This window comes from Miscanthus floridulus, unplaced genomic scaffold (genome assembly GCF_019320115.1).
Source record: "Miscanthus floridulus cultivar M001 unplaced genomic scaffold, ASM1932011v1 fs_552_1_2, whole genome shotgun sequence".
Classification (NCBI taxonomy): domain Eukaryota; kingdom Viridiplantae; phylum Streptophyta; class Magnoliopsida; order Poales; family Poaceae; genus Miscanthus; species Miscanthus floridulus.
Window position 1 is genome coordinate 15674 of NW_027096931.1, and position 12315 is coordinate 27988.

At 50.3% G+C, this 12315-nt stretch overlaps 1 pseudogene; it reads right to left on the bottom strand.

Annotated features, from left to right (window-relative positions):
* Positions 1–692: 692 nt before the first annotated feature.
* LOC136532241 (FBD-associated F-box protein At1g61320-like) lies at positions 693–5472 on the bottom strand (annotated as a pseudogene).
* Positions 5473–12315: the final 6843 nt, after the last annotated feature.

Below are 12315 nucleotides of genomic sequence, written 5' to 3' on the forward strand. Positions count from 1 at the left end.
GAGAGGATCTTCTCACACAGGCCGAGAAACCCTCCAAACCCCTGTCCCACCCTGACACAGGGCACCGTTTACCTTTTTCGCTTGTTGGTTTCAGTCAGGCTTATTCAACCAGCCAACAGTGTTTTTCTCTCACAATAAACCAACACCAGCCAGTCCAAATCAGCCCAGAAACCAACCAGCGAACACGCCGGTTGCCCTGTGAGAACCGGGCCGGGCCTTTTGACCTGTGCTTTGGCCGTGGGACAGACGAGGGGATTTTTTTTAACCCCAGCCTGAAATTCGCTCCCATGGGGAGTCGAACTCAGAACCTTCTCATATAGACCGAGAAAACCCCCGAACCCCTGTCCTACCCTGACACAGGGGCTCCGTTGCCCTGTAACAACCGGGCCGGGTCTTTTGACCTGTGTTTTGGCCGTGGGACAGATGATGAGATTTTTTTAACCCCAGCCTGAAATTCGATCCCACGGGGAGTCGAACTCAGGACCTTCTCACATAGGGCGAGAAAACCCTCGAATCCCTGTCCCACCCTGACACAGGGGCACCGTTGTCCAGTGAGAACCGGGCCGTGCCTTTTGACTTGTACCTTTGGCCACGGGACAGACGAGGGGATTTTTTAACCCCAGTCTAAAATTCGCTCCTACGGAAAGTCAAACTCAGGACCTGAGGAGTGCCACTGAGGCCAGCTAACCAGTTCAGCTAGGCACACTTTGGCTGTTCAGTGTAAGACATTTAAGTGACACTGCATTCTTGAGAATATAGCACATTAGTTCAATCAAGCTCTTCTCAGAGCTGAATTGACTGATCTTAACGCTCTTCAGGCAGCCTGTCGTTGTTCAGGCAAGTGCCTCAAATGTGAGGCATCTGCAAAAATCGATTTTTCATGCTTTATACAACATGGAGTCGCATGAAGGTGAAAAGGATAATATGATTGAATTAAGTGGACCAAGAGAGGCTTCAGATATGTTTGCACAGGATGGAATGAATGAAGAGCGTCTTACATTTAATATCAAAGTCTCCAAGGAAGGAGACGCATCAAGAAAAGAAACCAGGGAGAAATAGTCGGAGAAAGGGCGCCGTTCCTGATGTCGATATCAGTTGAACGGTCAGGTGCTTGAGGTAGAGGAATTTGGTAGGCAGCATTGGCGTATTGGGCACCTGCACAATGAATATGTCATGTCTCTTCATTAGACACAAGATGACTAGTGTATTGTGTGCTTATCACTAGGCTACAACACCATAAATTTAGATAATATACCTCAGTTGGTGATCCTATGACAAGGGTTTCAAGATTTGGCATAATGGAAGGCAGCTCGGTACGAGCATGATGGACAGCATTTGGACAGTCCACGTCCATCTTCTTCATTTGCAATGTTTCCCCAAGTGAGAAATTTGTGTTTCCTCTAAAGAGGAAACTGGAGAGGTTTGGAGCCTTGGTCTCTACTGCTGTCAGCTTGGAGCATAGACAAACACGAAGGCTGGTAAGCTGCTGCAGGGCACAAGATATCTTTGACCTTATTATATCTGAACAAAAAATGAGCTCCAACTGCTCCAAAGCAAGAGAGTTGGAAAGAAGGCAGTCTAGCTCATCCCCATTGATGCTCACAACACGCAGACACAGACTTGTTGGGCTTCTCAGGGGGCCAAGTTCAGGTGCGGGATGGAGGCCACAACTACGAAGTTTAAGGTACCGAATTGAGTTCCCAATCCCATCAGATAAAAGTGAGCATGGGAAGTTGTACTCTGTCTTGGTGCGACGCACCATGAGAGTGAGTTCTTCGATCCCTGGTTTAACAGCAACCTGAAGCCAACTGTCGAGATAACGACTGATGTCATCGACTTCGCAGATGTAACTGCAATCAAGCTTGAATATTTTCACGCCAACGCCAGAGTGGTTCCTGATAATGGTGTCAATTTCACGGCAGAAGTTGACGCGACACACACTTGGCTTCAAGCCAATCATATCTTCATTGAAGATGAGATTTGGACGACCTCTCTAGGACCGTAGAAAGGCACGAGACACGCAAGCAGCACGAGCAGCTTCACGCACTGGCATTAGGCAATGTATATAGCCCAAGATATCCTGCATGCACAAAACACAGGATAAAATCTATATATGGTGGTTGTAATTTGTAAACCTAAATTGTGATCTTCTTTATATTCTTTCTGTCCTTTTTCGTTTCTTGAATTCTGTTGCTTGGAAACATCTTTTTCTTCTATTAATTAATATATATTAACCAGTAGGGGGCTACCCATCCTGTTTCCTCAAAATTTTTTTTTTGTAAAGCTAAATTCTTACTTCGACCAGAGAAACAAAGCAGTAGAATCACACAGGGTAATGGTTTCACAAGGAGTGCTGCATTACATTTTGATGGTGTAGTAGAAGCCTAGAAGGTAACCATTGTACATATAGATGCTTCCGTGTCATTCTATATAATACAATTGAGAATGGTTGCACATGAGTGTGTTCATCACATGCTGCCAAAGTATAGGAATCAGGTTATTGGTGCCATATGATGAGAATTTTTCTCCTTGTTCAGGTGAATGGCACAAAGAAGAACAGAATCCACTATTCAGGACCATTGATGCCTCCTGGAGTGAACAAGGATGAGATTCTTAGGGAGCATGAGCGACAGATCCAACAAGCGGTGCGAAGAGCCCGCCTTGATAAGGGAAAGGGAAAGCACAACGGTGAGAGAGACCAGTCAGAGGCACTGCTGTATACTACCGGGAATGTCAGGGCTGATCGCTAAAAAGTTCAGTTTGGCGTCGACCCTGATTTGAGCTGTCATCAAAAGCACAGAAAATAGCATTGAATCCCTTCTATTTTTCCGTCCCCACCTCAAGTGGAGAGGTTTTTGTTTTGCCAGAAACTCCACTCCTGATGCGGTTTGGTACCCAGGAGACAGCTGACAAAAGAAAACCTGTTTCTGTAGAGATTTACCGCCCCAGAGTTTAACATAGGCTGTCTGAAATATTTTTCTGAAGATTTGTTGGTTATCAATAGTGGTCAATTGTATATCTCAAGAGTACTCTCCCCAAAAATGAAAATTGATCCATACACTTGTTTTGGCATATGACAAGATGAATACAGATCAAAATACAGGCCACTGCTATCCTCTGACGTTGTGATTCTGAATGTACTGATGCCTGAGTGATGTGTTTTATCCAGTTTAGATTCCTTTGAGCATCGAAAAACCAAAGATGGATGGTTTTCTTGAAAATCACAGATCTTGAAAACCAAAGGCCATAGGAAACAGGATTTGACATTAGGTTGGTTCAACCACTAGTTGCGACAAAAACAAAAGCTGGATGGTTTTCTTGAGAATCATCCTGGTTTCATTGAAAGGGCATCTACATGCACTTGTGTTGTCACATTGCATCTCTCGCTGTCTCTTATTCTAGCAATGCGTAGTGATCTTGGAATCAGTGTGCGGCAACATAGTACATTTATTGAATCATTCGTGTTCATGTTTGCCCCTGAAAATAACATCTTCCACCAAAGGGAAATTAATCCTAGCCAATCTCTACTTGTTTAGAAGTTCTGTTTTTTTTCCCAGGGTTTAACGGTAGCGAGGAGGACAGCTCCCAGACATCAGCATGTCAGAGGGACCGTATGCTGCTGGAGGTATTCTTGAGCTCAAGCTGGAGTGGGATGTGCTTGTTGCAAACCACATGGTCCGACTTGACAGGCGTCAGATCAACGATGTTCTTTCGCCGAAGATTGTTCTGAAACGAAAAACCCATTGCTGTATGGGCAGTACACAGCCAGCCGAAGAACTGAACTCCATCCTGTGGTGCTGCTGGAGCGCAGTTTCTCCACAGTCCACACGAAGTGGGAAAAGGGCCACTGATGTTGAAATTACCCGGCAGTTGTTTGCCGGCCATCGTCCCAACTGCCGGTCAGGCTCGCAAGACCCGTTTCTGGACGCACGGTGAAGGGAAGGCCGAGGTATCTGCGGGAAATTCCCATCCGTGCATGCATCCAAGGATTCCCAGGAATTGTTAAAGCAAAAGATCTCACAACTCAAATTAGCTTACTAGCCAATACACATCGTCACATCGGGGAACACCACTGTGCTGTAGTAGGCCACATCATCATGGTTAGACGAACAGACGAACAAACAAGTTATTAGGTGATAAAAAAACATGAACATGGATAATCTTTCCATTTTATTAGTCTATATTTTTATTGTGCTAATTGTTCTGCCAACGAAAACCATGATAAAAAATATGGACATGTGCATAGAGTGAGTATGCGTGCGTTGTGAGTGTCTGAGTTATACGGTGAAATTAGAGAATTGTAAGCCTATATTCCTCCAGCCGTGTTCTTTAAGTGCGAAGGGACCGTGACGCCTAAGAGGAGAAGAGGGTCAATTAACTTGAAAATTATTTCTAAAACTATGGCATCTAATTTTCACTTAGTCAAAACCTATGCAATATGAACTATCTAGATGTTTTTTTTTAAACGACCGGCAGGAGTTCTGCCCGGCATATATTAATAGAGAAGAAGAGTAAGTTCAAACATGAAATAGAAGTTCCAAATTGGAGTAAAAACCATAAAGTCAAAAAGCTCCGCTAGAGGACTACTCTCGAGATAATCTCCTTGAGCCTCTTGGCTCCCGCAAGGCACCAGGTCCTCGCTTCCTCCTTGATTTTCGCAATTAGGCTTTCCGCAGTGGAATGGTGTCGTTGAAAAATCCTAGCATTGCGTTTCTTCCAGAGCTCCCAAGTCACCAGGATTGTCAAGGACCGAATGGCTTTAATAGGCATACCCTCAGCCTTTCCGACTGCACGCCACCAAATGGACACAGATTCAAAGGAAGCCCAGCCTGAAGGGTCCGGGAACTGTCCCTCGGTCGAAGTCCTTACTGCAGACCAAACTCGTTGGCTGTATTGACAATGTGCAAGCAAGTGTACTATTGATTCATCCGTGCTATGACAAAGAGGACATAAACGTTGGTTTGGCCATCCTCTTCTAGCCAAGCGATCTGCTCTCCAAAGGCGATCTTGGACAGCCAACCAAGCAAAAAACTTGCATTTTGCTGGTGCCCAGGACTTCCAAATTAGAGTATCTAGTTCGGTGTTTATCGAGCCGTGAAATTGCACCATGTAAGCTGATTTTGTTGAATAATCACCATTGGTGTTGAGCGTCCACTCGATATGATCAGCTGTGTTCAAATTGAGGTGCACATGCTGAAGACGATCCCAAAGGGCGACAAATTGTGTCAACTGCTGAACCGTGTTGATTGCTAGAATGTTTATGTCCTGCACCCATGAATTGCCCTGCAGCGCCTGTTGTACTGTTTTGTTCTTCCTTTTGCTTGCTGAAAAAATGGCTGGGGCTATGTCTTTTGGTGATGCACCATCCAGCCATGCCGAATGCCAAAAAAGAGCCTTGGCACCATCCCCAAGTGTAATCTTTGTTGCTGCATTGAAGAGTTGCCGATCAGTTTCATCACAGGGTACATCCATTCCTACCCAGGGTTTGCTTTCAGATCGCCAAGCATGCCATGATAGAACTGATAGCACCTTCTAGGCGTAGATCTAGTGTGTAAAACATAACTTAGATAAGGACTTGGTGATGTACCTCGCCGCATGCAGTGGCAGCCATGGCGCCGCCGCAACGTGGCCACTAATGTCGGAGTAGAAGTAGCATCGTAGTAGGGCGCGGTCCAGTAGCGACACCGATGGAGCTTCCCGTCGCTCACAGCACTTCCCTCTTGATCAGACTAGGGTTAGACTCGATGGGGAACTGGCGGCGGCAGTGAACCTCGTGTCTTGTGCCCCGGCCCCCACCTTCCTCTTTATAGTGCTGCGCGACGGGGGCCCATCAGCCAGGAGAACGGCTGGGCGCCCCCCGGTCAGGGCGCGGATCAAGGGCCAAATTGGCCGTTGGGCCAACTTGATAGAGATCAACCTAACATTCTCCCCCTTAATCTCACCTTATGACTTAAACTTAACTTACTTTATCTTTTTCGCATTCCATCACAAATCAGTGCATAGAGCGTGTCTCATCGTCATGGTCAGTTGCCATTAGATTAAACAGCTACAATGCATTTCTCTGTTTTGAAACAGATTCTCAACTAGGCCCTTAGTATCCAGAAGTCATAGGCTTTCCCGTAAACCCATGTCGGCTGTGTGTTCTCTGAACGCACTGGGTGGTTAGCCTTTGGTAAGCGGATCCGCAAGTACTTGCTTGGTACTTATATGCTCAATGCTTTCAAAATGATTCTAGATTTTCTCCTTTACAACATATAACTTAATCTCAATGTGTTTGGCAGCATACTTGACCTGTTGTCTTAGGAGTTAACTACTTTAAATGGTTATTGCTGTTGACTACCATTGTTAAATCTGGGTACATATTCACTTAACCACTTTTGCCTGTTTCTGAGGCATCATGACAAGCTATACTATGGTATGCATCATTGATAACACAACAACTGTTTTATTGGAGCTTTTCCACAATAATACTCTAACTATGAGTGTTAGCAACTACTGTGGATTTCACTACACATCTCGCCAAAACTTAACATTTGTACCCATAACTATTTGAGAGTACTTGTTCTTTCTTACTCAGTATGAGGTCTATGATACTTTGCAAAAATTGTAAGACATTCTTAACTCCATTCCAGTGATCTATATTTGGACTGGACTTCTGCCAAAATATCCCGGATACGTAAGCTACGTCAAGGTAAGTTCTTACTTATACATTCATTAAGCTTCCAATAGCTGAAGCATATGGAACCATGTTCATTTGATCGATCTCATATCGGTTCCTGGAACACTGAAAGTTTCCAAATCTATTACCCTTGACTATATGAGCAGGAGTAGGTTTACTCGCATGCATATTGTCGGGTTCATAAACCCGGGGTCCCTCGGGGACCGGCTTCCACGCCAAGGCTTGGCCCAAGAGTCTAAAAACAACAGGCCGGAAGGGCGGCCCAGTCACCGACCGGAAGGTCTGGCCGAAGAGGAACATCGCCCTCTCGTTGGCTGTTTCGGCCCACCTCTCCGACCGAACGGCCTCTCCGATCAGAAGGCCTAGCCCAAAAACACTACTTCTAGCTCCGACCCCGTGTCTCCAACCGAGGATCGTAGAACCCTGCTCACCACTCTTCTCCAATCGGCGCACTCAGAGCCGACTGGAGCCATCCGACCGGGGACGCCCACTCGGTAGGAACCAGAAGACGTGCGGAGAAAGGCAAGGCAAGGCTCACAAGTCAAAACTATTGTACCAGGGACCATATCCTGCACGGAACAGTACTCTGCAGTCACCCTGACACAAACAGTATTGTAGGGGCCGCTAAAACTCCCATACGGTAAGGCCCCCCACGTGCCTCTAGGCATCGATAGCGGTATGGGCGCCAGGATTTACCGTACCGGGTGAACATAGCAAAACTCCTAACATGACTCTAGGCATCAAATAGTATTTACAGGTACCGACGTCCACCATCCCTGAAAAGGCAGCATGACCTCCCATGCGCATCTGACATTCTACAGTTACATCAATAGTGTTGTAGACGCCTACCACTATCTTGTACCCGTCGGTGTGGGCAACAAGGCTCGGAAGGCGTGGGCAACAAGGCTCGGCAGCATACGTACCCTCACCCTCTCACTTGTAAAGCCACCCCCTTCATCTATAAAAGGGAGTGCGCTTCCTCCAACGGAAAAAGACCGATTCTAGTAGGCCAGAGTTCATTAGATCGATAGCTCACAACCACAGAACCACCTGGTTCGGACCTCAAGCACCCGCTTGAACACTTAGCTCATAGCGAAGTTCCTGTCACTCTCGGCCCTTCCGACCGGAGCCGACCGAACCTCTTGTATACCCCCTCTTTCTCCTTCCCATTTGTAACCCCACTGCAAACTTTAAGCACCTAGGCTCAGGAATAAAGTCACCGACCGACCCCAACTGGATGTAGGGCACATTGCCTGAACCAGTATAAATCCTATGTCATTGAGTGCTAGGACACCTCTGATCACAACGTACAGCAAAACTACAAATATTCACTAGTTGGTCACTTTTTGCACCGATAGTTGGCACCGTCCATGGAGAGGACGTTGTACGTTCAACACTTTTTGGTCATTGGATGGCCCACTTTTCCGCCACCCTCGCCGTGGTGGGCTCGGGCGATACGATTCGCTTCGGCTCGCTGGAGTTTCCCGCACTCTCACCCACTGGGATGTGGGTTCCACCCATCTTCGAGCTATCCTAGGCCTTCCTCTTCGGAAGCCTAAACTTCATCGCCGACCGGCTCGGCGTGCTACATCTCCGTGAGGAGGCTCATGCCCCGGCACCCATCGGAGGAGCGCCCTCCATCAACTCCGGGACGCGTGGCTTCAACAACGCGGCATCTGCGCTTTTTTTCGAGCAAACTCTCTGCTCAAACCCCGCTATGAGTAATATACCCGCTATTATTTACTTACTATTCTCTATCTTCCACCGATTACCCGGCGGAACCCCGCCCGTTGTCCCCAACGCAACTGCCGTATGGCCAGTTCCCCTATGGCCTCGCGTCTTCCGTGGACGCATACACCTAGGGGCTCCGAAGGATGCCTGCGCCGCCCCCTCTCGCATTCGAATTCATGGGAATGGTGAGCTATGCTCCCACCTGTTTCCTCGACCTCATGGATGACGATGATGAGAGCGACGGCTCTAGCATCGGCGACATGGCACCTAGCCACCGTCCATCCCGGAAGTGCGCCATGGTGGACCCTCCGGGACACCCACCGGCGGAAGTGGAGTCCTCACGGACTCACACCTCTCCAGACCCTCACGCGGAGACCCCCGAGCTCACACTTGAGCACGGGGAGGAACTACGACAACGGTGGCTGCATCAGCCACCAACTACGTCGGCATGCCAGGCGCACCACACTGCGCCCTGCGCACATAGACCGACAAGCGGCGCCCGAGGGCACACCCGTCAGGTCCAGCACAACACCATGGATAGGGGGAACAATCCCCCGCACTTCGCTCGGGCGAACCAGGACATTGCCACCACGACAATGCTTCTGCGCGGCCTATCCGAGCCGAACGACCCTCATGAGCAGGCGATCCACCGGAACCTCCGGGCTCTAGTGGAGACCGCCGCCATTCAACAAGCGGAGTGCTCCATATCGCGACACTGATACGCATCCTCACTCTCCGCTAGGGGAACGAGAACATGACAGATGGGTCGCTCCACCCGATCATTGCTACAATCGCCAAGTGCGGTACAGGAGGCCGCACTGGCACCTCGTCTTGACCCAGCGACCGCTCTGCACCAACCGCCTATATTCGTGCAGCTTGGACTGAACCGAGACACACTGCAGCAGCGACCGGAGTCCCAGCCATGATAGCTCGGGACCACGGACCTTTGGCCAAAACCCCCAATAAACGCTGCTCCCGCCGCACTGCGACAGATTCCAGGGCAAGGGCAAGGCCAAGCGTTGGGATCAGAACGAAGGCCCCTCCTTGCAGAGGGGGAAAAATAGAAATAATCATCGCCGACCGGCCAACTCTGCGTTGATCGCCACGGCTGATCATGCGGGCACGTAGCCCCAGCAGGGCCATTCCGGCCACTTCCATGAGCTCATGGAGAGCCCATGCACCAACCACGACTACCCCGTAAAACACCTCTACCAGGACTGCCATCTCCTCAAGCACCTTCTACGGCAGGCTGGCAGGCCGAAGGAAGAAAAAGGCAAGGAAGCAGCAACCAAGAAAGGGGGCGTAGCGGGCTAGGATTCGGACGACTGAAGGACGAAGTGATCTGACCGGACACGCACCGACCGAAGGACGACAACAACGCCCTTCTCTCTGAATGCCTGGAACAACTATGTCGCTTTTTCCCTAAGCTTCAATCTTACCATTATTACTTAGTATATGCTCCGGTAAAAGCACCCCGACCCGAACACTTTTTGGCCTGGGGCGCTCGGGGGCTCCACTAGGGTACTATCATTATGCTTAATGACTACCTCCCCTTTTTGTTTACATGTGGTGGAATTTCTTCCTACCCAACCAACGGGATAGTTTGTTCCTGAGTTTTACTTTACGTAGCTTTGCTTTAAAAACATTCCAACCGATCGCACCCCGCCTTTCCCTACGGTCACGAGCAGCCGAGCCTCGCAGGGCCACGCCCCGGGCTCCCAGGGTCGTGGCCTACGGGACAAATAGGCAGGTATGAGAAAGAAAGAATAAAAAATAAAATTATGCTAAGGAAAACTAAGGAACGAAAGGGAACAGGCTCCCCCCAACGGAGCAATTCCATCACAGAAAATAAAACAGACTATAGTCATTAAGCACACAGTAATATTTACATGGGGCTCCCCCATAAACTTAAACTTCTACCTTCACTAAACTACTTATATTTTGCAAGCTATTGGACCGGCCTGGCGGCATCTGCTGCCGGAGCAACCGATGGAGGCGCAGGCTGCTCACTCCTCAGCGGCACGACATTTGACTTGATCGGGGCTGGGGCAACGTTCACCTCCGACCCAGGCTCCACGCCGTCTGTAGACTGGGCAGCGTCTTCTCCGCACATGCTTCTGGCCATGTCTTCACGACGGATGTCCATCACCCACTGGGCAGAGACTTGCTCTACCACCGACCTTGCGTGCGGTAGCAAGCCCTCCCCGATCGACTAGATGTCCTCCATGCTCAAGCCTTCAGTATACCCGCTATAGATGGCAGCGAAGTCCAAGTTTGGATAGTGCAGTCGCCACCGATGTCAGCACCCCCGACGCCCCATAGAACAGCCCACTCCTAATAAGGTCCCGAACCACATTCAAGACCTTCGCCAGCTAGACCGCAGGAGCGCTAGTGCTGGGCACCGACCCAAAGACGTCTGAGACGACAAGATGGGCAACGTTGCGGATCTAGTCAAGATCCCCCTCAAGAGCATGTCGCTCTTCATGGGACTTGGCCAGTTCCTTCGCATTCTGACTGACGGTCACCTTGATCATTTCCAGGTCCTGCTCCTAGCGTCTTCACCTTTCCACCCAGCTCTGAGAGAAGAGCGACAAGCTTAGAAACACGCTGAAGGAAAAAACCAACAACAAAGAACAGAAAAAGCACGTACCGACATGGAAGTTCTCAAGGATGGAGAGATCCTCCGCTTGCCGGGCCACCTGCTCACGCTATCGGGCACTCACGTCCTCTATCTCCATCACCTGGCCCCGGAGAGCGAGCACCTCCTGGTCCGCCTCCGACCGGTCCATCCGCTCTGCCTCCAGGGCCTCCCGTGCCGACTCCAGGGCGGCCCGCTCCGATGCCAAAGCGCTCCGCTTTAGCTCAAGGGCCGCCAAGGCCTCCTAAAGCCCCGCCTTGGTGTTCGCCAGGGATGCTCACAACCCCACCTTAGTCTCTGCCTAGTAGGCCTTCGCCGCCTCAAGCCCTTGCTTGGCGGCAGTCGCCCGCTCCGCTGCACACTGCCTCTCTACCTATGCCGTGGCCGCCTCGGCCACCCAGTCTTGGGACTCGTGGCGGGCGGACTCCACCTGACACTCGAGCTCGGCCATCCGAACGTGTTTCCGTCTAGAGGAAGTGAGACTTGCGGGATGACATCTCCTTTAGACTCTATGAAAAGCAGGCGCGCTAAGGCAACCAACAAAAGGTTCAGACGTCAAGGACAAAGTATGGAAAACTCACCACCACGGCAAGCTGCAGGTTGACCTCCACCAACTGCTGAGCAAACCTAACCTACCTCTAGGCGTTTTCAAGCTTCTCGGATAGGTTGGTGAGCTCGGACACCGTGGCATGCCCTTGCTCCCCAAGGATCTCCCAGAGCTAACGCTCCTGGGAATACTGAAGGACAAACCATGCCTCCGTTTGGTCCTCAGGGTAGGCCCACTCTAGGTCACCCTCCGACAACTTGCCGAAGGGCCCAGCCTCTGATTGGACCACCGCCAGCTCCCACGGTGACACCGGTGGCCGCGCCACGATATCTGCCTCGTCATTAGACAGATTGTCCACCACTTCATCCGCGTGGACCACCACCAGGCGTCCTAACTCTGTCCTAGATGCACTTTCCTCCAGCACCTTTGGCCTCGACGGCTAGGATGAGCCGGGCGGCCCTCCGCCCGGCGAGGCTGGGAGCTTGGTCTCCCTCTCCTCTTCCATCATGATCGGTGGTGGAGGGGCCGTGAGGGTTACTTCCGACGCAGCCTCCACTGTCGGCACCAGAATCGCCGCCAAAGTCAATGCCGCCGTTGTCACTATGGCAGCAACTGCCAACGGAAGGGAAGGGCTAGCCGCCACCATCCTGCTTCCCCCGTCGCTCACCACAGCATGTTGTAGGGTGGGCCTCTAGGTCTCTTGCAGAGGAGTCGAGGTAG